The following is a 23,288-nucleotide window of genomic DNA, read 5'->3' on the forward strand; positions in this document are numbered from 1 at the left end:
GCTAGTAGAACCTTTAGGACTAAGAAAAGGGAATACCTGAAGGGCAAAATTGCTGAACTTGAGACAAATAATGAGGAAAAAAACATCAGAGACCTGTACAGAGGCATTAATAACTTTAAGAAAGGATATCAACTCCAGACCAATTTGGTAAAGGATGATAGTGGCAATTTGCTTGCAGATCCAATAAAAATTGTGAATAGGTAGAAAAATTTCTTTAGCGAGCTCTTAAATGTTCATGATACTGGTGATATTAGACAGATTAAAATGCATACAGCTGAACTGTTGGTGCCAGAACCAGGCTTAGATGAAGTGGAACTAGCCATTGGGAAGTTGAAAAGTTATAAATCTCCAGGAATTGATCAGATTCCGGCCGAATTAATTAAAGCAAGTGGCAAAGGGTTGCATATCCATAAGCTTATTCAGTTAATTTGGGATAAGGAAGAGATGCCACAACAATGGAAGGAACCCATAATTATTCCTATTCATAAGAAGGGGGACAAGACTGAGTGTGGTAATTACAGAGGAATTTCGCTGCTATCAACCTCATACAAAATTCTATCCAACATTCTTTTGGCAAGATTAACCCCATATGCGAATGAAATTATTGGGGATCATCAGTGTGGGTTCAGACAAAACAGATCAACGATTGATCATATATTTTGCATTCGTCAGATACTAGAGAAAAAATGGGAGTTCGGTGGGATCGTACATCAGTTATTTATAGATTTCAAAAAAGCCTATGACTCTGTGAAGAGAGAAGTGCTATATAATATTCTTATTGAATTCGGTATACCAAAGAAGCTAGTGGGTCTAATGAAAATGTGCTTAAATGAAACCTGTAGAAAAATTCGAGTAGGTAAATACGTATCTGAGACATTCCTCATCAAGAACTGTCTAAAACAAGGAGATGCTTTGTCTCCCTTGCTCTTTAACTTTGCGCTAGAATACGCCATCAGGAAGGTCCAAGGTAGGCAGGAGGGTTTGCAATTGAATGGGACACATCAGCTATTGGCATATGCTGATGATGTTAATTTATTGGGGGACGATATAAATACAATAAAGAGGAACGCAGAAGTTTTACTAGAGGCTAGTAGACAGGTGGGGCTACAAGTAAATTCAGAAAAAACTAAGTACATGTTAGTATCTCGTCATCAGAAGACAGGCGGGCAAAATTATCTTAGGGTGGCTAATAAATCCTTTGAAAGGGTTACAAAGTTCAAATATTTGGGAACAACAATAACAAATCAAAATGATACTCGTGAGGAAGTTAGGAGGAGACTAAATTCCGGAAATGCTTGCTACTTCTCAGTTCAAAATATTTTGTCTTCCCGTCTGATTTCTAAGAACCTGAAAATTAAAGTATACAAAACAATAATCTTGCCTGTTGTTTTGTATGGGTGCGAAACATGGTCTCTCACTCAGAGGGAGGAACACAGATTGCAGGTGTTTGAGAATCGGGTGTTGAGAAGGATATTTGGGCCTAAGAGTGAAGACGATGGGGTATGGAGAAAACTGCATAATGACGAGCTTAAAAAGCTCTACTCCTCCCCCAGTATTGTGAGGGTGATTAAGTCGAGAAGAATGAGATGGGCTGGGCATGTAGCGCGCATGGATGGGACAAGAGTTGTGCACCGGGTACTGGTTGGGAAACCTGAACGGAAAAGACCGCTGGGGAGACCTAGACGTAGATGGGAGGATAATTTCAGGCGGGATCTATGGGAGATAGGAGTTGAAGGAAACTGGATTTTGTTGGCCCAGGACAGGGTCCGGTGGAGGGCTTTGGTTAATTCGGTGATGAACCTTCGGGTTCGGTAAGCCATCTAGTTAGTTAGTTAGTTTTAGTGTTTTGAATGCCTGGCAATGCAAGGCAGGGCAAGGCAGGGAAAGGCAGGGCAATGCAGGGCACGGCACGGCAAGGCAGGGCACGGCACGGCAAGGCAGGGCACGGCACGGCAAGGCAGGGCAAGGAAGGGTAAGGCAGGGCACGGCAGGGCAGGGCAGGGCAGAGTAGGGCACGGTACGTCAAGGCAAGGCAAGGCAAGGCAAGGCAAGGCACGGCAAGGCACGGCAATTCAGGGAACGGTAAGGCAAGGCAAGGAAAGGCAGAGAAAGGCAGGGTACGGCACGGCATGGCAGGGCACGGCAGGGCAGGGCAGCGCTGGGCAGGACGGGGCAGGGCAGGGCAAGGCAAGGTAAAGCAAGGCAAGGAAAGGCAAGGTAAGGCAAGGCAAGGCAAGGCACGGCAAAGGAAGGCAAGGTAAGGCAGGGCAAGGCAGTTCAAGGCAGGGCAAGTCAAGGAAAGGCAAGGCAAGGCTAGGCAAGCCAAGGCAATGTAAGGCATGTCTGGGCAAGGTAAGGAAGGGCAAAGAATGGCAGGGCAAGGCAAGGCAAGGAAAGTAAGGGCAAAGCAAGGCAAGGAAAGGCAAGGTAAGGCTAGACAAGCCAAGGCAATGTAAGGCAAAGCTAGGCATTTCAAGGAAGGGCAAAGAATGTCAGGGCAAGTCAAGGCAAGGAAAGTAAGGGCAAGGCAAGGTAAGTCATGGTAAGGCAAGGCAAGGTAGGGCAAGGCAGGGCAAAGCAGAGGCAGGGCAGGGTTAGGCATGGCAGGGCGAGGCAGGGCAAGGCAAGGATAGGCAAGGCAAGGCAAGGCAATTTAAGCCAGGACAAGGTAAGGCAAGGCAAGGCAAGGCAATGCAAGAAAAAGGCAAGGCATGGCAAGGCAGGGCAAGGGAGGGCAAGGCTAGGCAAGGCAATGCAAGGCAAGGCAAGACAAGGCAAGACAAGGCAAGACAGGGCAAGTCAGGGCAAGGCAGAGCAAGACAGGGCAGGTCAGGGCAGGTCAAAGCAAGCCAAGACAAAGCAACGCAAGGCAAGGCAAGGCAGGGCAAGGCACGGCAAGGCAAGGCAAAGCAGGGCAGGGCAGTGCAGGGCAGGGCAGGGCAAAACAGGACAGGGTAGGGCATGGCATGGCAGGGCAGGATTGGGCAGGGCAGAGCAGGGCATTTCAGGGCAGGGCAAGGCAGGGCACGGCACGGCAGGGCAGGGCAAGCCAAAGCAGGGCAATTCAGAGTAAGGCAGTGCACGGCAGGTTAGGTCAGGTCAAGGCAAGGCAGGGCCCGTCAAGGCAGTGAACCGTCCGGTCCACCTAATACTCGCTGACTCGTTGCTCGTGTATTCTACGCCCCGAGATATTAGTGGGGAAACCAAGGAGCATTGAAGGCAGTTGAACATAACAATCAATAAAATCAAACCCAATCAATTTGAAGTTAAACAAACAAATGAATTTAATATTTAAAATTGATTAAAGCAAGAATGACAAAAAACAAAACTGTAATACAAAACAAGAATACAAATTAATCTTCGGAAGAAACAATATTTCAAATTACACACATTCATACAGACCCCTGGTACGTCCATACAGATGGCAGACACACCCTAAACACAGATCGGGAAACATTTCCCAACTATAGCAGAATAATTCTTAAAGCCCCCCTCAAAATTTGTAGGTTTGCGAGTACTGGTTTAATTCCCGCAAACGTCCCTTCAGCTGCCAGATCCAGCCGTAACCCGACGTTAAACAATTAATTCATCATACTTCTCCTCGTAGCCACGCTACACTACAACACCGCACGCCGATTATTTGGCGATGTGCTAGTAAATGTGTTCACACATTTGACACGCAACTTCCCAATAACTCTTCCGGTGCCCCATGGCACATTTTCCCCAGCTGTCAGACCAGCCTCAACACAAACATCAAACACAAACACAGTCACACCTCTCTTTTACACACAACACCCAGTGAATATCAAAACACGATGCGTACGCTACAACACTTCCTCCAAAACTTCTTACTTTTCCGAGCAACCAATATCCTATGGTCCGCAATCAGAAACATGAAAGATCAAATCCCATTCATTGATCAATCATCCGTTTGAACCGCACAAGGATTCAAACACTCATCTTGTCTCGGCGTCATCACACCCCAGGAGAGCAAGAGAGCCACTAGCCTCTCAACCAGGCGTAAGCTTTGGGATCACGTGTTCTGCTACGCAGTAGCTCGTGATCGAACTGGTGCTTCCCCGACCTTATCACGCAGCTAGCCTATCGACAGGCGCCCCATTCCACCTTTGAGAAACGTTTAACAGACGCGATACAATTACCAAAACGCAACAAATACTCGTTCCCATTTACACACTAACAAAAGAGTAATATACAGGATTAAACAAATACAATTCCAGTCGACCTATATTACGATACAAACACGTTTCACACTGGGCCACACCCGACCCCAAGCACAACATACTTACAAGTCCATTTACTCATAAGAAAACGACTCACACCAGGAAATAAACTATGTACACAAGTTGCAAGTTCCGTCGTCCATCATAGTAAGCGTATCAGACTTAATTTTGAACCGAAATTGAGGACCAAAAATTTTGAAGCCAGACAAAACATTACACACGTCTGCTTATGATGACGGTTTACCGAAAAGAGGAAGACCCAAGCCAGGTCAGTCCTAATCACACGTCTTCCCGAACCAGAGACAGGAGAGGGGAAAAGTGACAGCTAATTAGTTGATAGTGACGTAAGGGAAACAGAGATTATGCTAGCTGGATCATCATCCTGCAGTATCCCATCCTCTCGTGACCAACCAAACACAGTACAAATGCTGGCCGCCAGAGATCATCAAAGGCCTGAACCTAAGAACGCTTCAGCAGGGCAAGGCAGGATGAGGCAATGCAAGGCAGGGTGGGGCAGAGCAAGGCAGGGCAAGACAGGGAACAACAGTGTAGTTCAGGGCAAGGCAGGGCACCTAACGGCAAGGCAGGGCAAAGCAGGGCAAGGCAAGGCAAGGCAAGGCATGGCAAGGCAAGGCAAGGCAAGGCAAGGCAAATCAAGACAGTTTAAGTCAGGGCAAGGGAGAGCAAGGTAGGCACGGCACGGCAAGGCAAGGGAAGGCAAGGCAAGGCAAGGCAGGTCAGGGCAAGGCAGGGCAAGACAAGGAAAGGCAAGGCAAGGTAATGTAGGGAAAGGCAGGGCAAGGGAGGGCAAAGCAGCTAAGTCAGGGCAAGGCAGGGCAATGCAAGGTAAAGCAGGATAAGGCAGGGCAAGGCAGTGCACGGAAGGTCGGAGTAGGGCAAGGCAGGGCACGGCACGGCAAGGCAAGGCAAAGCGAAGCAAGGCACAGCAAGGCAGGGCAAGGCAGTGCAAGGCAGGGCAAGATAGGCAATGCAATGCAAGGCAGAGCAAGGCAGGGCAACGCAGGGCAAGGCAAGGGAAGGCAAATCAGGCCTTACAGGGCAGGGCTGGGCAGGGCAAAGCAAGGCAAGGCAAGGAAAGGCAAGGCAATGCAAGGCAAGGTAAGGTAGGGAAAAGCAGGGCAAGGGAGGGCAAGGCAGCTAAGTCAGGGCAAGGCAGGGCAATGCAAGGTAAAACAAGATAAGGCAGGGCAAGGCAGTGCACGGAAGGTCAGGGTAGGCAAGGCAGGGCACGGCAAGGCAAGGCAAAGCAAAGCAAGGCACAGCAAGGTAGGGCAAGGCAGTGCAAGGCAGGGCAAAACAGGGCAATGCAATGCAAGGCAGGGCAAGGCAGGGAACGGCAGGGTAGTTCAGGGCAAGGCAGGGCACGGCACGGGAAGGCAAGGCAAAGCGAGGCAAGGCAAGGGAAGGCAAGGCAAGGCAGGGCAACGCAAGGCAAGGCAGGGCAAAGCAGGTCAGGGCAAGGAAGGTCAAGGCAGGGAAAGGCAAGGAAAGGCAAGGCAAGGTAAGGTAGGGAAAGGCAGGGCAACGGAGGACAAAGCAGCTAAGTCAGGGCAAGGCAGGGCAATGCAAGGTAAAGCAGGATTAGGCAGGGCAAGGCAGTGCACGGAAGGTCAGGGTAGGGCAAGGCTGGACACGGCACGACAATGCAAGACTAAGCGGAGCAAGGCACAGCAAAGCAGGGCAAGGCAAGTGAAGGCAAGGCAAGGCAAGGCAACGCAAGGCAAGGCAGGGCAAGGCAGTTCAGGGCACGGCAGGGCAAGGCAAGGAAAGGCAAGGCAAGTCAAGGCAAGGCAAGGTAAGGTAGGGAAAGGCAGGGCCACGGAGGGCAAGGCAGCTAAGTCAGGGCAAGGCAGGGCAATGCAAGGTAAAGCAGGATAAGGCAGGGCAAGGCAGTACACGGAAGGTCAGGGTAGGGCAAGGCAGGGCACGGCACGGCAAGGCTGCCTTCCTCTACAATGGGTACCGGGGTCCCTTCCCGGGGCGTGATGCTGACCACTCACTCCCATCTAGTGCCGAGGTCAAGGAAAAGAGGAGCTATACCTCCACTCACTCCAAACGCCCATATGGCGTATAGTGGGACAAACTTTACTTTACTTTTACACTAGTGTGAGTACGACTGCACATTTTTGAGATGATAACAGACGAGAACAGTGAATAAATGACGTATTGAATGAAACCAAAAAATTCTGTAGCCACACAATCAATCAAGTACATTCAGTCTTTAAACTGCTTTGTTATATATTTTATTGCACAGAACTGCAGTTGGACTGTTTGCCTACCTTATGCAGATACTCCGCAGCGTCGATGATTTCTGCCAGGTACAATCACCAACTGTAAACACTCCTTCTAACTCCAATAGTTGGGACAGGTCTCCACCTGCATAATATTCTGGAAAAATAATAACAAAACTTAGTTCTCTGTCGTATATTCAGTTAGAAAACAGTGTTTGCCAAATGATGCTCCGCACAAGACTGAAGTTGCAAAATGACTCTAACATAAAATTCTGTAATGCAAGAACCCAAAAGACAACCATCTTTATATTCAATGCCATGAGAACCTGTAATCTCATTTATGAAACTGTATGGGAAAGCTATTGGCACTATATTTCCAGATTCAAAACCCTTTAATGTAGGAAACTTAACGACTTTGTTCCCTGTACTGCCCACAGCAATGGAGAGACTAAGACATGGTCCCACGCCTCCTCCAGTTCCATCATCACATCTGCTCATGGCCCTGGTGATGGAGGCAGGAAGCACATTTGCAACATTGGTAAAGGTCATCGAGACTACATGGCTCTACAACTCAGATGACATCCATTATCTTGTTGCTTTAGATTAAAATTGAAAACTGTATACTTTGTGCATTGAAAGTAAATGTCATATGTGTTATTAAAGATACATTTTTCTTTTCATACAGTACATAACACCAAACAAGAATGTGATTGGGCTTTGTGGTGTCCCTTCTCTCGCATGTTCTTTGTCGCCTCTAGGTGCAACCACTAGAACATGTGAAAAGCAGAGTCATAATAATGAATCAGCAATCGGAGGCTTTTGAGGCTGGACAAGGTCTTAGACAAGGAGACTCACTCTCCTGTATGCTTTTTAATATAGCCTTCTAAAAGGCCATAAGACACAGGTAAACATGAATTTTTCTTGGACTTGGATGTAGTCCTGTATAGATGACAGCATGCTAGACAGCCCCGCTAGTTTTCCCACATATGTTGGCCCAAAAGGTATGAACCATGACCCACTGTTTGCAGCCCACCCCAGACAAAAACAGTATTTATGACCTACTTGCACTGAGTGGTGGCAAAGAATGCAACAATCGGTTGACGACTTTGTGACAAACTGTGATCCTTGCCAGCGGAGGGAGAGAATACAGAGCAGCTTTGGGAGATGGGAAGAGCCTACGGAACCATTCCAAGTTACCAGCATGGACATAATGGGACCATATCTCCTAACCCTGAGAAGGAACAAATACTTGTTAATATTCAGACATCATTTCTCATAATATGTGGGAGCCTATCCCATTCGAGATCAGTCTGCAGAGACAAAGTCATCATTCTATCCAGACCTCTACATGATGAGGTACCCAAACCACAAGAAGATAAACCTACTGAATCAGCCCTCTCTTTCAAGGCCAGAGCAACTGAGGATATTGCACACCCCTGCGTCAGAAAGGGTACAGTTTTGGACAAATCCGAATCTGATCAGCAAGATCGAGATTATGTACCACCAAAAACGCCTCGCTCCAGACGTTAACTACAGATTACTCCGTACAGACCACCAATGACCTGTACTCGCGCAAGAATTCAGCTACCATGCGATGTTAACGAATGACAATAAGTATGAGCAACAATATTTAAGGGGGACAACTAACGTTACATAAATTCCTTTTCAGCTAACGACAATGTAAGTTCTGATGACCTGACATAACCTAAGACCGAAAGATACGATGGCAAAAGGTTAAAATTTACAAGCCTAAGAAGTACGATCCTATGTACAAACATGACGGCTGAGCTCAGACACTGCGCTTGATACCTTGTGACGTCACTCAAGTAGAGTGATGATGAATGTAAACAAGAACACATGTAACGATAGACAAAAGCCACAATACACCTATGGAAAGAAACACCAACAAACGTTTTCTTTCTTCCAGGTCTTATGATGTGTGAATTGGGAAATGCTATCAATGTCACTAACCTCACTCACAACATGACTTTTATTAAGCAGAAAGACTAAATTCTGATAAACAACGTATGGAAAATTATGGTCAATTTTGATTTGTTGCATTAGAGAACACACTTGAAATTTTAAGAGCACACCTGGAAGAAATTACCAGACTTAGATCACATTTTGCACCCGTTAACAAATTAAAAGAGTTGGAATTTTTTTAAAATTGTTGGAAGCAGAGATTCTTCATTTAAGGCAACATTACCTCATCCCAGTGGGATTAGTCATGCTGGACATAGCAGGATCACTTTTCAAAGTTTTATTCGGAACAGTCACTGCAGTTGATTTGGAACAACTTCATCACACTGTCCCAACCTGGGCACATGAAACTTCTTGGACTATACAGTGGTTGAATTCAACTGTTCTTTCAAAATGAAACTAGTAATTATGTATATATATATATATATATATATATATATATATATATATATATATATATATATATATATATGGCAATTAGTTCATGCTATTGTACAACTGCAAGGAGAAATCTGAGAAGATTTCTGTCTTCATTTTGTAAATCTGATTCCCTGAAAGTTTGGCATATTAAGAATCTGTTGGGGGGAAAATCGTTGTTCATGCACTTTTATGTGTGAGGTCTGAGGGACGTTCTTTGGGTATTTTGCAACGCTTTATCAGGTTATGAGGTTCTGTAATCTTGAATAGCATATGATGATTGTCTGGGCCTGACACTGGCCTCGAGGGTTCAGATTCTGTTAGGTGGGAGCCTCCCGATGTCAGAGTGTGGTTATATACAATCATAACATTTGTCATTTCAAAATTCTTGGACAGCGGATCTCTGACTCATGCTTGGCCTGAGCTTGAATGTCACAAAACATCACCGAGCTTTGTTGCAGCGGATGACAAAGTCAGGCAGTGCAACAAATTATGACTGTGCGGAGCTCAACATCCAGGCCCGCGAACCGACATCAAGAAAACGGTGATAAACCTGAGTGGGAGGCCACTGGAGGATGCTGCCTACTAAGCCCTGGGCAAAAGGCCTGATATATGTAGTGGCCCCTACGGTGCTGCCCACTGAAGACTTCCTAAGCGGTGTGGAGAGGTCTGTTCGCTCCCTGCCTGAGGAAATATCCGATGAGGTCCGGCTGAGAGGAGAGCCCTCCAGAATAATGCGGACCTCACAGTCCTTCCTACTGACAAGAGCACCCCGACAGTCGTCCTCGACACTGCGGACTACAACAGCCGCGGCCCCGGGGTTCGGGGCCCCCTAGACTGTATGGACTCCGAAAGATCCCCAAGGAAAGAGCTCCACTCAGGCCCATCGAAAGCACCATCAGTGCCCCAGCCTACCGGCTCGCCCAATATCTCGCGGGACTACACGGTGGATTGGTGGGGCACTCTCCACGTCACGTAAAGAACTCCACGGAATTTATCGACACCATCAAGTCCCTCTGTGTGGGCCCTGGGGACATCATGATCAGCTTCGATGTCGTGTCTCTTTCCAACTTGGTGCCCATTGGTGAGCCCTTCGACTCCTGGGGCGTACGTATTATAATGTAGAAAATTTACAGGTTGAAGATTTGAATGGTGTTCTTTGAGGATGGTGTACCTGGTCGGTTTGTGGATTATAGCAACTATAGTGCGGCTTGTTTTGCATCATTACCTGATAAGATAGCTTGAGTGGAAGACATCCATCACCCTGAAAGGTGGCCGAGATTAGATAACGACTGAGGGCTTACTTTTCTCACGCACGCCCTAAAGAGACTTGGGCATGCATACGGGATAGGACTTGTAGGATTTTTCTAAGTGTCTTATCAGACTTTTATGGCTGGTTGTCGAGGGCGGTCATTCTGTATTACATTGATTCCTATTGAAGTGTACGATTGTGTTAGGGAAGATTTTGTTTACTACTTTGAAGGGGTCAAAACGTATTTTGTAGGACTACAGAAACATAAATTGTCAGGTAATTATCATTTACAAGCTTATCTTAAGTTTTATGAACCCACTGATTGCCGTAGCGTACTTCAATTGTGCGGTTGATAAATTATCGTTCTACTACCAGTTGTGGTTTTGGAGACATACTGAGACTTTTCCAGCATATATTAACCTTGTCTTTCTTCAAGTTCGGTGGCTTGTTCAAACGAACAGATCGACGGTGTGGCTATGGGTTCCCCACTACCATCTGTCATCGCCAATTTCTTCATGGAGCAATTTAAAGAAATGGCACGCCAACGCTCTCCTATTGGTCCCCACCCACGCCTCACTTGACACCTGGCTAGGATTAGGCTACTCCACTCACTGTCCGGTCCCTATAAACCTAGCCCTCTACACTCAATTGGCTCATTCATCACCCTGATGACAGACGCAGTATGACCTCTGATACACTGATAACATCTAACATACTACATGGCGCAACAACGCAGAAGACAGAAATCTTTGTACTCATATCTGTGAAAACCTCAAATCCTAAAGAAATCTGAGAACTTGAACACGTTTTTGAAGGAAAATCATCTGTTAATTTATGTACAATTTTGAAGGGTGTATCATGTCTTCTCGCTGATGTGTACACTTTATTTTCAAGTTTTTTTGACAGCAATATGTATTGGTATTATAAATATATGAAGGTTATAAGTTACCAAAATTGCCACGATTTGCATTTACTTATTTTTTTTTCCCATTTAAAAATTCTGATACACGGTATTCTTTGTATTAACTGATCACTGTTCCGATTCAAATTGTGAATTCACAAAAATTGTACAATTTGAAGTAGACTTCCCTTACTTTATATTGGATGATTCCAAGCAATGCTATCTTAGAAGGATAGAAACAGACGTTTCATTAAGTGAAGATAATTCTTTTGCCTTATGCCCAGCTGACTACGTTACCCACAGCACCACAACACCAAGATGCAAATCCAGTTTAAATCTCAAAAGGCAGAAGCATCCAGGGCTTTATGTAAAACACAATTATTGCCTCCTCATTACGCACCTATCATGATTTGACACACCCACTGGATTTTTAGTCTCCGCTCAGAACAGCGTGTTCAAACGAAATGTTTCACAAATGGCATTAAGACACAGTCACAGGTTAATTTTTGGAGGAAATGGAATTTTGCACAATGCAAGCTCTTGTTCAATTGTCATTAATGGAATTAAAACTTTACTTCACAGTCACAAAAATGATGCCAACACAAAGTACAAAATGTAAACCCAGAAATGACTAATGATAGTGCAAAAAACAAGCAACGGTAAAGAACAAGAACACCATCAAGAATGAAGACAGTGAAATATGAATAACGTTATAAATCAGTAAAATGGTGATAGGTTTATACAGCATACACCCGTCGATGGCTGAATGTAGCCGAAACTAGTAGTGTATTTAAATGATGTTTTAAATCTTTTAATATTACTTTATTAATATAATTGTGAGTGACTGAAACTTTTAATATATATTTAAATTAGTCCACCAATCACAAAACTAAGCGGGAAGTCGAACCAATGATGTTACAAAATTCAGATTTCGGAATGAGTGGGATAAATTCATATATTTGAGAGACAAACTTCTTTCAGTGAGTTGAGTTGCCATTCGTCAGTCGTTGTTGTGAGTTGTCAGTTATCAGTTGGTGCAAGTTCGTCCTTGAACAGTTCCATTATAAAATATTAATCGGTTATCACGGACACATATGTGTATTCACTTTACTCTGTTCACAAACAAATTTGCATCATTTGCCAGTATCGCGGGGAGAAATTAAATTAACAATTGCCTGCAATAAAGACCTAAAAACACAGCTGAGGTGATCTTAATTTAAACCCAGCATAAGAGTCTCGTGTCTCGTTTACCAAGAGCAGAATCAAGGATAACGAAGATAAGAAGAAGAGAAACAGTTACAATATAAAACACCTGTATATTATATAGATAGAAAGTTCCCATGTATGTACTTATTCAATAAACCACGCATGTGTATGTGTGACATTTCTGAAGTCTTTCACTGCCCTCTCGTCGCCTGGGCCACGCACGCCGTTGCACGGTGAATACCGTGCCACTGTTTGGTGAGCTGCTGTCACGTGTGTGCGTGGGGCATGAATTTTAACTGTACATTCAAACTTTGAGCAATTTTTTCGCACCCTTGCACAGCATATCAGCAGCTGAAATTTTGTGTACAATCATTACTAAATGGGCTCTGTAGACGAGAAAATCTGAGGTGAGGTTTTGACCTGACCAATCGGACCATTCCCTTGTGAATGATGCACCTACAGAGTTCTGAACAAGATAAAGATTTCTGCCAAATACAGTGTGTCAAGAAAAAACGTTCACAATTAAGTGGACATTCAGGAATTGAAAAACGAAGTTTTGCCACTGTCACAACATGAACAATTTGTTGCATATATGATATGTAGTGTAAAAATTAAGATAACTTTGTTTGAGCTTTGTAAGTAAAAGGAGCAGAAGAACTTTTGTGCTTGTTTCTTTATTAGTCTGTTTCCTTGCTTGCCACCCCCCCCCCCCCCCCCCAGTTAAATTTAGTTAGGAGATACAAAGCAAGGACGCTTTGTTTTGAAACAACGGGAATATTATAATAAAGATAAGGTGAAACAGCTGGTCATTTGTGCACGACAGATTGTAGTATCAGCAGTGTAAGCAGTTTCACATCCCCTTCGCATCTGCAGATGCTGACGCGATAATCTGAATTTTGATACCCAAGCGATCGTCACTTTAAAGCCAGGATCCCAGGAGAAAAGCACAATGAAGAACTGGCTCCCCCTTCTGTTCATTACAGGTAGCGATTGCTTGGAGCTTAAGGAAACAATTTAGAACTGTTTCTGCCCCTTGGTCGTAAAATTGTTTAAAATTTGGAACAGCTAATTTTTCACAAAATAACTGAAAAACTGGTGCAACACTGATCAGTTGGAAGTTAAGAGAAATTTGTTACAAATACTTTAATTATGATAGCTTCCAAAAATTTAGTGTGTGCACTTAGCAGAATAAATTAGTATAGAACACCAATTACTAGTTAAGTGATCATAAGACAGAAGCAAGGAAAGTTATTCTAGCAGTGCACAGCGAGCAGCGCTTCTGCTGTGAGGAAGGTCAATTCCTCACTATTGCAGCCCTGACGAAACTGGTCACGACCTCCACGTTTTGGACTTGACTCGGCCCATTTCTAGACTCATGACCTAGGACCACTGTGACTAAAAAATCTTACTGATGGTGGCAGCATGAACTCTACAATAACATTAATGCTAGGTTGGTAACTTTCTAAAATCATTTATGAATCTGTATAAATCTCTAATATTTCTGTTTCTATAATTAGATTCAAGTTCATGTTTTATCTTTAGGTAACTCCTTTTCTTCTCCCTAAATGTTTCACATCTTAGATGTTGCAGATTGTCTCCACTATTTTGCCTTGGGTTTTGCAACCACTGTAATTTAGCCTGGTTGTTTCTCTACTATTTTCAGCACTCATCATAAAATTATGGTGTACTCTCCTTTAGTTTGTGAATATCCATCTCCAGGCCTAAAGTTCATCTGAGCTCAAAGAATAACTTCTTTGGAGAACAAGCAGCATACAATGTTAAAGTTTTCTGTAAACATTGGATATGTACCTGTTATCCTAATAAGCAGTTGCTTTGTCATGTCCCTTCACAACCACTTGATCCCCAAGACTCCTTTGCACTGCCCTTCCCCTTTGAGGTGGTTATAACAAGTCTTTATGAAGCAAGCAAGCTGTAATACAGCTGTGCTATTTAAGATGACAAAGGGCCAGAAAGTAATGGTAAACTGTAGGAAATGCACAACCCTCTTACAAAGGACAAACCTGAGACCCAATGGCATTTTCAGCCCTTCAATCCTGAGATGTTCAGTATCAGGATAGAAGTAAAGTAGGACAGAACTTGTAATTAGAGGAAAATTTAGGGAGATTAGTTGTAAATATTGAGATATGAAACTCAGACAGAATAATGGTACTGACAAAGGAATGGTTACAATATTTATGCACAGGACACTGAAGGTGGTATATGGGTATAAGAGGGCACTGCATAAGGGAAGTCAGTGCACGGATTTGTAGACCAAGCAAGTAATATGTTAGCATAGTTCCTGCACAGATACAAACAGAGTTAATACTGTGAAAGCCAAATTGAATTGCCATATGTAAGACTTGAGGTTCTCACAGCGGTGAATATGAAGATTTCTGTCTTCTGGGTTGTTGCGCTGTGTAGTCTGGTCGATGTTAACCAACGTTTCAGAGGTCATACTGCCTCCATCATCAGGGCGATGACGGAGGCAGTATGACCTCTGAAACGTTGGTTAACATCGACCAGACTACACAGCGCAACAACCCAGAAGACAGAAATCTTCTGAATTGCCATAGTTTGTAATTTTTGTAATAATTAAATTGAGATGAGTTATATTTCACAGATTATGTGGCACTTTCATGGAAAAGTATTTTAAGTTCTGAGCCCAGTACCACTGTAAATTTTTCCTTCAACATTCTACACTGCTTATTCCCGTAAGCCAAAGTTAAAAATTGTAAAGTCCAATTATACGTTACTGCGGTAGAGAATCCATGGACAGGCTGTGAGTTCCTGCAAGCACTTTCAGGAGAGGCCTTGAAGATGATTCTTCTTCACCACTCTCATCTCTTCATCCATTCAGAAGATGTTCTTTGGCGTTAATTCACTGGCCCTCTGCAGTCTTCTGAACTGATGCCTCTGTCTTCTTGTCAACTTGAGGTGCTGTATGTAATTCCTACTGGAATTTCCACTCCTGCCACTGTGTTGAACACCACCACGATCCTCAGGAAGTGGTCACTGTCAGTACATGCAGAGGCTACTAGTGACAAATTCAAAATCATATTCTTTGTTAGAGTAACATGTACACTAATTATTATTATTTTAATACATAAGAATTTTGTATAAATTATGCTAGAAGTATGTGAGGCGGTCGCAAATACCTGGAAAACTTATTTCACTAGTGATGGAAGCCAGCGCCACATACTTCATGCACAGTTTTATAAATGAAAATACTCAAACTTGGATTAAGAAATTCAGTGTGGACAAAATATCTGAACATAAGTCTTTACAGTAGAAAGTAATAGATTACTCATTATTTGAGTAAATAAACTACATTTATGTCAAACTGTACCTTAATTCACAAAACTTTATGTTCATTATGTAACCTGAAACTAGAAATTCTGTGAACAGAAACCAATTCTGTCGGTAAAATTTCCAGAGCAAAGGCTGAGAGATACTGAGAAAACATTCAGGGCAAAAATGACAAAGTAAACCTGCTTAGTGTTTATCTTTATGGGGGAGTTCATGCATTCATGAGTGCAGGTATTCATATCAGATGTGTGTCCTTCATGCCAACAAAACATTGTATGTAAGTTCAATATTAAAATCTCATTTAAACTAAACGTGTCTGAATACTATACTGAAGAAACCTGTCCACACAAAAGCTATACTCATTCAGGTTTTCATCAGTTAGTCAATGAAAATATTGGATATTATCCGAAGTGATGCAAAATGTTCTTCCTTATACATATTTACAGTGCATCATTCACTGATCAGCTCAGCACATGACGCCACATAATCTGAGTTGTTGATATTGTTGAAAATAAGCCATAACACTGAACGGGGCAAACCAACAAATTAAGCACACATCACACAAAATATCATTGCTGGGTAAAAACTCAAGAGCACTGAGAAATAAAAAACCCACTCTTCTTTGTGATTCCAGCGCATGACGGCATGAACGTTGTTTTTTTTGAGTCACTATATTCACCAACTGATACTAAGAAGAGAACAAAAATATGATCTGAGACTGTTGAAACCATAAGTATTGCAACTGTGCTTGTCGGCATAACTGTAAGTAATTATACAGGCGGTTGAAATTAACAGAGAATGAAAAATATTAAGAACTGATGATTTTAAGAGAATAAAACTAATGAAAAGCCACAGAAACTTTTAAGATAATTGGAACTGAAACAAATGAGAGGCCTCTGAACCAGCCAAGATGTCCTTGGAAGGACATCTGACACAGTGAGGAAGAGACTGGAATGAGAATGGAGAAAACGCTGTGAGAACTTGTAGGGAGACTCAAGCTTCTAAGAAGCGATTACCCCCTCAATCGTCAGGGCTCATGATGTAGGCAGTAGTTTCTCTTAAGTGTAAGCATCTACTTGCACATTTACACAGCGTCACAATCTAGAATACCAAAATCGACACAGAGTTCCAATGTCTGGACACTTATGAAATTGTAAAAATATTGGTTAATGGATAATGTAAGTAGGTTACTTCTAAAATTAAATAAGATATCTCACCTGGTCTTTGGATGGTGCAACATGAGGTTCTAGTTTAGGTGTAGAAGCCAATGCGTCACTTGATTCTTGCACCATTCAATTAACATTCTGTTCACAAAAAGAAGAAAACCAAAATAACACCAGATGTCAGTTCCATACAGTAGTTTCTTCAACAAACACATTCACACTTCTTATGGAGTGCTCGCTAATGACAACTCAACTCAAGTTTGAAGCAACTCTTCTTACACCTGGCATTTCACAATCAACAGAAATATCAAGTTCCTTCTGGTTATGTCACAACTTGACTTTGATGCAACCTGCTGTTAAGTCGTGCAACTACAGTCTTTTTCAACTCACTGCTACTCACACCTGAGGCCATTTCACCTGCTTCAGTAGCAAAAGTCAATCTGGAATATAATTTATTGATGAACTCAGCGACCAAGAGTTCATTCAGCGAGACTACCAGGAAATTTCAAGTCTGGTGTGACCTGTTTTGGTTGAGTTTCAATTATTTCAGTGCAAACACTTCCCAGATACTAAACACCAATCAGAAGTGACTTTCAAGTAAGAAAATGGAACACAAGAATCTAACAAAATATACGTGGCAACACAGCTGTTCCCTGGTCTTTTATGAGGTGCGATCGGAAAGTTTCAAGACTGTGTCAATAGAGGGCGAACCGGATGTAGTACGAGCTTCTGTCGCTAGGGGTTGCGGCCTACATTCATAGTGAATCAGTGTGCCAGCCGGCATCATCGAATTAGCATTTGTTTCTTAGTTACGGGCGTTTTGGTAGTGCATTACACCGACCCTCCTGCGATTTCGGAATGGCGGATTTTCATGAACAAATCAAATTTTGCCAAAGACTCGCCAAAACGGCTAAAACCTATGAAATGCTAAAGCAAACATTTGGGGAGTCCGTAATGGGTCGTGCACAAACTTTTGTGTGGCATTCACGTTTTAAAAATTTCCGAACCTCTGTCAATGATGACGAGCGTTCTGGAAGACCATCTTCGAGCACAACGCCCAAAAATGTTACGAAGATTCGGCAGGCCATTCACGAAGATCGACGTCGTACCATCAACGACTTGTGCGACATTGTTGGGATAGGCTATGGGACCTGTCAGCTGATTCTAAAGGAAGAACTCCACATGCGACGCATCATGACAACGCGCCAGCGCACACCGCCTTCAAAGTTCGGCAGTTTTTGGCCTCAAACACCATGGCCGTCATCCCGCACCCTCCTTATTCGCCGTGTGACTTCTTCCTCTTCCCAAAGATGAAAATTCAGCTGAAGGGAAGGAGATTTGAGACGATAGAAGAGATTCAGGCAGAATCGCAGACGGTGCTTGACAGGCTGACAAAGAAAGATTTCCAGGGATTCTTCCAGGCTTGGCAGCGGCGCTGGGATCGTTGTGTTCACTCCCAGGGGAACTACTTCGAGGGTGATGGATGAATTTAATACCTGAGATAAGTGTACGGGTTTTTATAGGCGCAGTTTGGAAACTTTCCGATCGCATCTCGTATGCACTCCCTTAGTACACTGTAGTTTATGACTAAACTTAATAAGACTTTGTGTAAACTGATCAACATCTTCCTGGCTGCATTCAAACTGCAAGCTCTCCCAGTGAGGGAGGGTTTGCAGAATTGCACTGAACTGGTGTGACCCTCCAAATGGTTGGTTAATATTTCTGTTATGGGCACTGTCAAATTATTATTGCAATAATTTTATAGGATTATGGTAGAACGTGAGTCATGAAACCAGGAACTGGCCCATTATCACAGACTACAACTATTGTTAATACAAAACTAGGACATTGGTACACTGCTGATGATCACATCACATACTGGGCCAGTGGAACAAGAGTATACGAGCAAACACAAAACATATATTATGATAAGAATTAATAAATGGCCACCCCATAATAATAAATGTTTAATGCTCCATGTAAAGCTGGTCCCAAGTTTTCTTTTAGCATTGATAAAGGAAAAACATCAGAACCACATTTAACACGGCAACAACAGATTTTATAAAATCCACAGACCATTCTATATTTTAAATTATTGATTTTAATTGTGTATCGTTTTTGTTTTAACTAGAGCAACGTAACATTGCTTGATGACGTCACTGTTTGGCGACGGCGAACAATCACGAATTTTATATTAAGATACTGCAATGTTCTGCATTACTGTTATTATCGTGAAAGGAAGCACCTGCCTGTCTGAAAATGCGTCCGATAGAAACCTGATCCTACAGCCAACAAATAATGCGGAGCAACAGACAATATTAATCTAGTGTCTGAGTGAACCAAAGATCTCCGAGATGAGAGTGTCCCAGTGTCATTTTGCCCACCATAAATCCTACAGACTGCCTTGGGTTTCAACATCGGCTCCCACATTGAGAACTCGGCAACTAACCATGAGCTGTGGACTTTGTCGAAGGTCAGTTGATGAATACAGCCTGCCATGATGGAGTTATACTTTAGGGGAACAAATTCAAGGTTGTAAATATGACCTAAGTGTATCTTTAATCTTAATCTGTAAATGTAACGTAATATATGTATGATCTTGAGCTATCACGATGACTGTGTACAATATATGTCACATCACATAATTTTGTTCACTGAAGTACGTGTCGTATATTATTGTGACAGACAACACATAATCCATTCCACAATAATATTTTTTGGGAGAACCTAAAACTGGTTAAATATAGTTGACACCTGTCGCCATTTGTCTACTAAGTAGCTTGTTATTTTCTTGTCAATTTTTCAAACATAAGTAATAAACAAAAAGCACCAATCCTTAACTTTATAATTTGCAATGCATCTATCAGATACAAGCTTAAAAAGCAATGGAGGTTGTTATCACTGTGGTTGGGCGCTGCTTGTGGATTTCATCCAGAGGAGGTGAAACAAATGAGAAACTGCAATACATATTACAGAAGTCACATGCAAGCAGGCAAATTAATATGTACCGATATGCCCTTACTGCAGTGTTTATAAGACAAGACAAATGTTGTCTCTGAAAATATGATGAAAAATTGTATCTTCACTGTAAAACAAAGACCAAGCTCACGGAAATTAAAAAACTCTCTGTGTTGTGTCCGACTCTGAATGTTCAATACAGCCTATCTCAGCGTCCATCATCAGACCTCACTCAACTCGGCGTAATCCACATTATCAACATAAATTTATTAACGTATAATTTCAGGTCCTCACAGTGATGAATATGAAGATGTGTTTCTTGTGGACTGTCATGCAATCATGTGGTGGACGTTTACCCATATTTCAGAGGTGCTTGCTGCCTGCATCATAATCTCCCTGATAATGGAGGTACCATGCACCTCTGAAACGTCTGTAATCGTCTACCATATGACGACATTACAACCCACAGGACAGCCACCTTCTTAAAAGGTACATTTAAAAATTTTCAACAGTTTAAGTGGCCCGTCCCCTGCAGAATGAAAGGATGTCCAGACCTCAAATAGCTGGAAATATATTGGAAGGCAGGTGGGGTGCTAGAAGCGCCTCACTGGAAAAGTTCTAGTACGTTACAAAATGTCACACGTGGCTAATGTCTGGACTAGCTGAGTAAATACTCAGCTTCAAGAAGAGACTGTACTTCAGGAAGTTAACAACCCATTATGTTACTGATATCAGTCTGCATTTCACAGTCATGACCATTATTTTACTAATACCTGCCATTTATATGCATTAAGCAAGTTAAAGAATAAGGCAGTGTGAATTCTGAATCATACCAGAGTTACAGTGCACAAATATCAGCGAAGGCCTAATAAAAACAGCAAAATTTATATTATTATGTTACTTGAAGGCAATATGGCCCTCAGGTTCAGCACCTTTTCTAAAAGTAATAGAACATCAAAAATTAAACCTTATTCCCATGCAACACAAACTAAAATTTTGCAAATTTTTGTACTGACCTTGAAAGTGAGGCTGAGTGCCTAGTAACTGAGGGTGAGCATCCACGCCAGACTGGTCTTCATCATCATCATCGACAATGTTGTCATCGAGAAGCAGGAAATATGGCAGAAATATCGCCTTTGCCCTGATGTCAACCCACGTGGTGTCCTGTAGTACAAATCACAAGTGAGCCATGCCTCATGGCTCGAAGTGGCCTATCTCCCCTCTCAACGTTCTTTGGAGTCGCTCGCTTCGAGGCCCTGATGGGACAGCAGGGTAGACAGTCTGCGTGTGTCCGCTGGGCAGCGAACGAGTCGAAGAGGGATAACTTGGAGACAGATAGTTCTTAATTTTTTGGTTTGACGTAGCTAGTCGTAAGCCCGACCGGAGCCTGAGCCTTGGAAGTTTGTTCTCTTTTCAATTTATATATATATTTTTCTAAATACATGTTGGTAATTTGGGAGTGCTTTTATTTGTATTTGGGTTAACCCTTGTGATAATCCTACGCCATACCACCTCCAGGCCTCTGGGATAAATTGGATTCCGTTAACGAGAGCCGGAATGGCTGACAAACTTTAATGGTATGGAACAGCGTGCTTATTGCAGACTGAAGCCTGGCAAAGCAGACACAAGTGCACCTCAGTTTAAAAGACCCTTCAATTATCAAGCAAGCATGTACAAGGATCATGAAATGAAGTCTTCTGTGTAAATACAAACTGTGCTCTTTGTAAGTGTTTTGCAATGTCGCATTTACTGGGACGGAAGTTTCAAGTTGTCTGCTCATGTATTGTGAGGTTTCTTCTGAAATTCTGACCTCCCAGCAAGTTTTGCAGTGTCTTCCTAAGCCTGTTAATATATTTTATTATGTAACTACTGCGAATGCTTCCAGAATTATTGCACATGAGATGTTTCATTAGGAGGAGCCATTCCCAGAGGGGCACAGGGCCTGGGTAAAGAAGTCTATGTGGGTCCATTTCATAAGATCGACATCTGTAAGTTTTACTTTACTTAAACTGTACATGTATTCCTGTCTCTATCCTATGATTACAATTAAACTAATATGCTCTGTGTTTATTTTCTATCTATAGGGCGCTTAATTTGTCACTCAGCATGAAATATATCATGCTTCATAATGTCAAAATGTGGGGTTCTGAACACTCACCCCACCTTACGGATAGCCCGCTGCTGGAAACGTAAACCACATTTTTATTTACTGATGTTCAAAAAAATTATATCTAGAAATATTAAAACTGGACACTGGGTTTTATTATTAATACAGTAAGGTCCCAATTATCTGACCTTCGGTTATCCAACATTCCATTTTATCAAAGTGCCACCTCAGAATGTTTCATTTTACGAGCTGCCAACTGAGTACGTAGCAGAATGAATCACACTTCCTGACCAAGCCCCTTCTACATTTTGTGAAATCAGTTTCTTCAGAGTGCCTTCATAATTGGCTTCTGGATTGACATTTTTAATTATCTGATCATCCTTACATCCTGCTTAGATTTGATAATGAGAACTCTAATGTATTAGATCCATGAACAAGGAAATTCACTACGAGATCTGGCACTCATGGTAGGAAGTGTTCGAGCACAATCACATCTGTTTTCAGAATTACACTGCAAAAGAAGATTTAATTCATTTCTCCCCCATTAGAAAGATACATCTCAAATTATATTCCAAAGAATGTTTCTCATTTTTGTCACTTTTATGATAAATGGCTATTTTAATTTAGGTTTCCAGATTAGCAAATATTGTTCTCCTACAATAAAATCTTAGTTCTTTCGCTTTGGGAATCATTTCCTTCCCTGTCCCTCACATTATTCCCTTATAAACACAATTACTTATTTCCTGTTGGCCATCAGGTAGTTTTCTGCCTGGATTTTGTAAATGCACCTACTTCAGTGGCATTAAAACAGATAATATATATTAACTGAGTCTTTGTTAGGGACAAACTAATTTGTTTAGAACTTGTTTAAAAAACTTGCTGTTCAAAGGGAACATGGATATCCAATCTGTTTCCAGATGCCAAGACTAACTCAAATATCATCTGCTGGTTGATTTCTCCTTCTGCTTCAAAAGGCGTAGCTCTTGACAGCATCTCGTGCGTCAAAACCACACAGCTCCACCAATCAGTTGCCTGCAAGAATTCAAATTAGGACAACAGCTGAAATGAGTCATTTTTATTTTTTGCATCCAATTTTAAGTGGGACATTTCTAAGAACAAACAGTAGCTTTCTTTGTAAATCAATATGACATAGTAATTGTAGCCAGACATAAACCATGCTGAGTTTTCTATGGTTTTCCTTTTAAATCTTATTTGTAACTTAAAAGTCACTTTCTTAACTTTACTTTTCAATTACTATTACAAAATCATTCTGTATTTACATTTGACATTTATGCCCTCAGCAAATGAGTCCGCATTATATATATAATAGATGTGATTGTGCAAATATAATGAAAATCCGATCCCAGGTTCTTCAATGTGGTCGGACAGACAGCAAACTAACACAAAGAAAAGAGCTAACACGGGTATTTTTTAGAATTTGAGTTGTTGACGTGCTATGATTGATGACTCTGGTATGTACTTATTTCATTGCTGCAAGCTTAATC

The 23,288-nt window shown here is 42.3% G+C and overlaps 2 long non-coding RNA genes across 8 annotated transcripts in view; one reads left to right on the forward strand and one right to left on the reverse strand.

Annotated features, from left to right (window-relative positions):
- The window catches only part of LOC110835888 (uncharacterized), a 38,028-nt gene that overhangs the window by 13,101 nt on the left and 1,639 nt on the right, over positions 1 to 23,288 (reverse strand). For 3 of the 7 annotated variants that reach the window (XR_015534752.1, XR_015534748.1, XR_015534754.1), the window contains exons 4-7: positions 20,693 to 22,815; positions 16,773 to 16,859; positions 15,003 to 15,283; positions 6,542 to 6,650 (exon numbers count right to left, since the gene is read on the reverse strand). This is a non-coding gene — a long non-coding RNA (uncharacterized LOC110835888). Of the gene's footprint in view, positions 1 to 6,541; positions 6,651 to 14,997; positions 15,284 to 16,772; positions 16,860 to 20,692; positions 22,816 to 23,288 lie in introns of all 7 variants that reach the window. The other 4 variants (XR_015534753.1, XR_015534750.1, XR_015534751.1 and 1 more) reach the window with 3 other exon arrangements.
- Positions 16,774 to 19,856, forward strand: LOC110835889 (uncharacterized). The gene is made up of 2 exons (XR_002545078.2): positions 16,774 to 17,315; positions 18,850 to 19,856. It is a non-coding gene; the product is annotated as an uncharacterized LOC110835889 (long non-coding RNA).

This window comes from Zootermopsis nevadensis, unplaced genomic scaffold, assembly GCF_977971745.1.
Source record: "Zootermopsis nevadensis isolate Lab colony 2312 unplaced genomic scaffold, Znev_1.0 Znev_ptg000011l, whole genome shotgun sequence".
NCBI lineage: Eukaryota > Metazoa > Arthropoda > Insecta > Blattodea > Termopsidae > Zootermopsis > Zootermopsis nevadensis.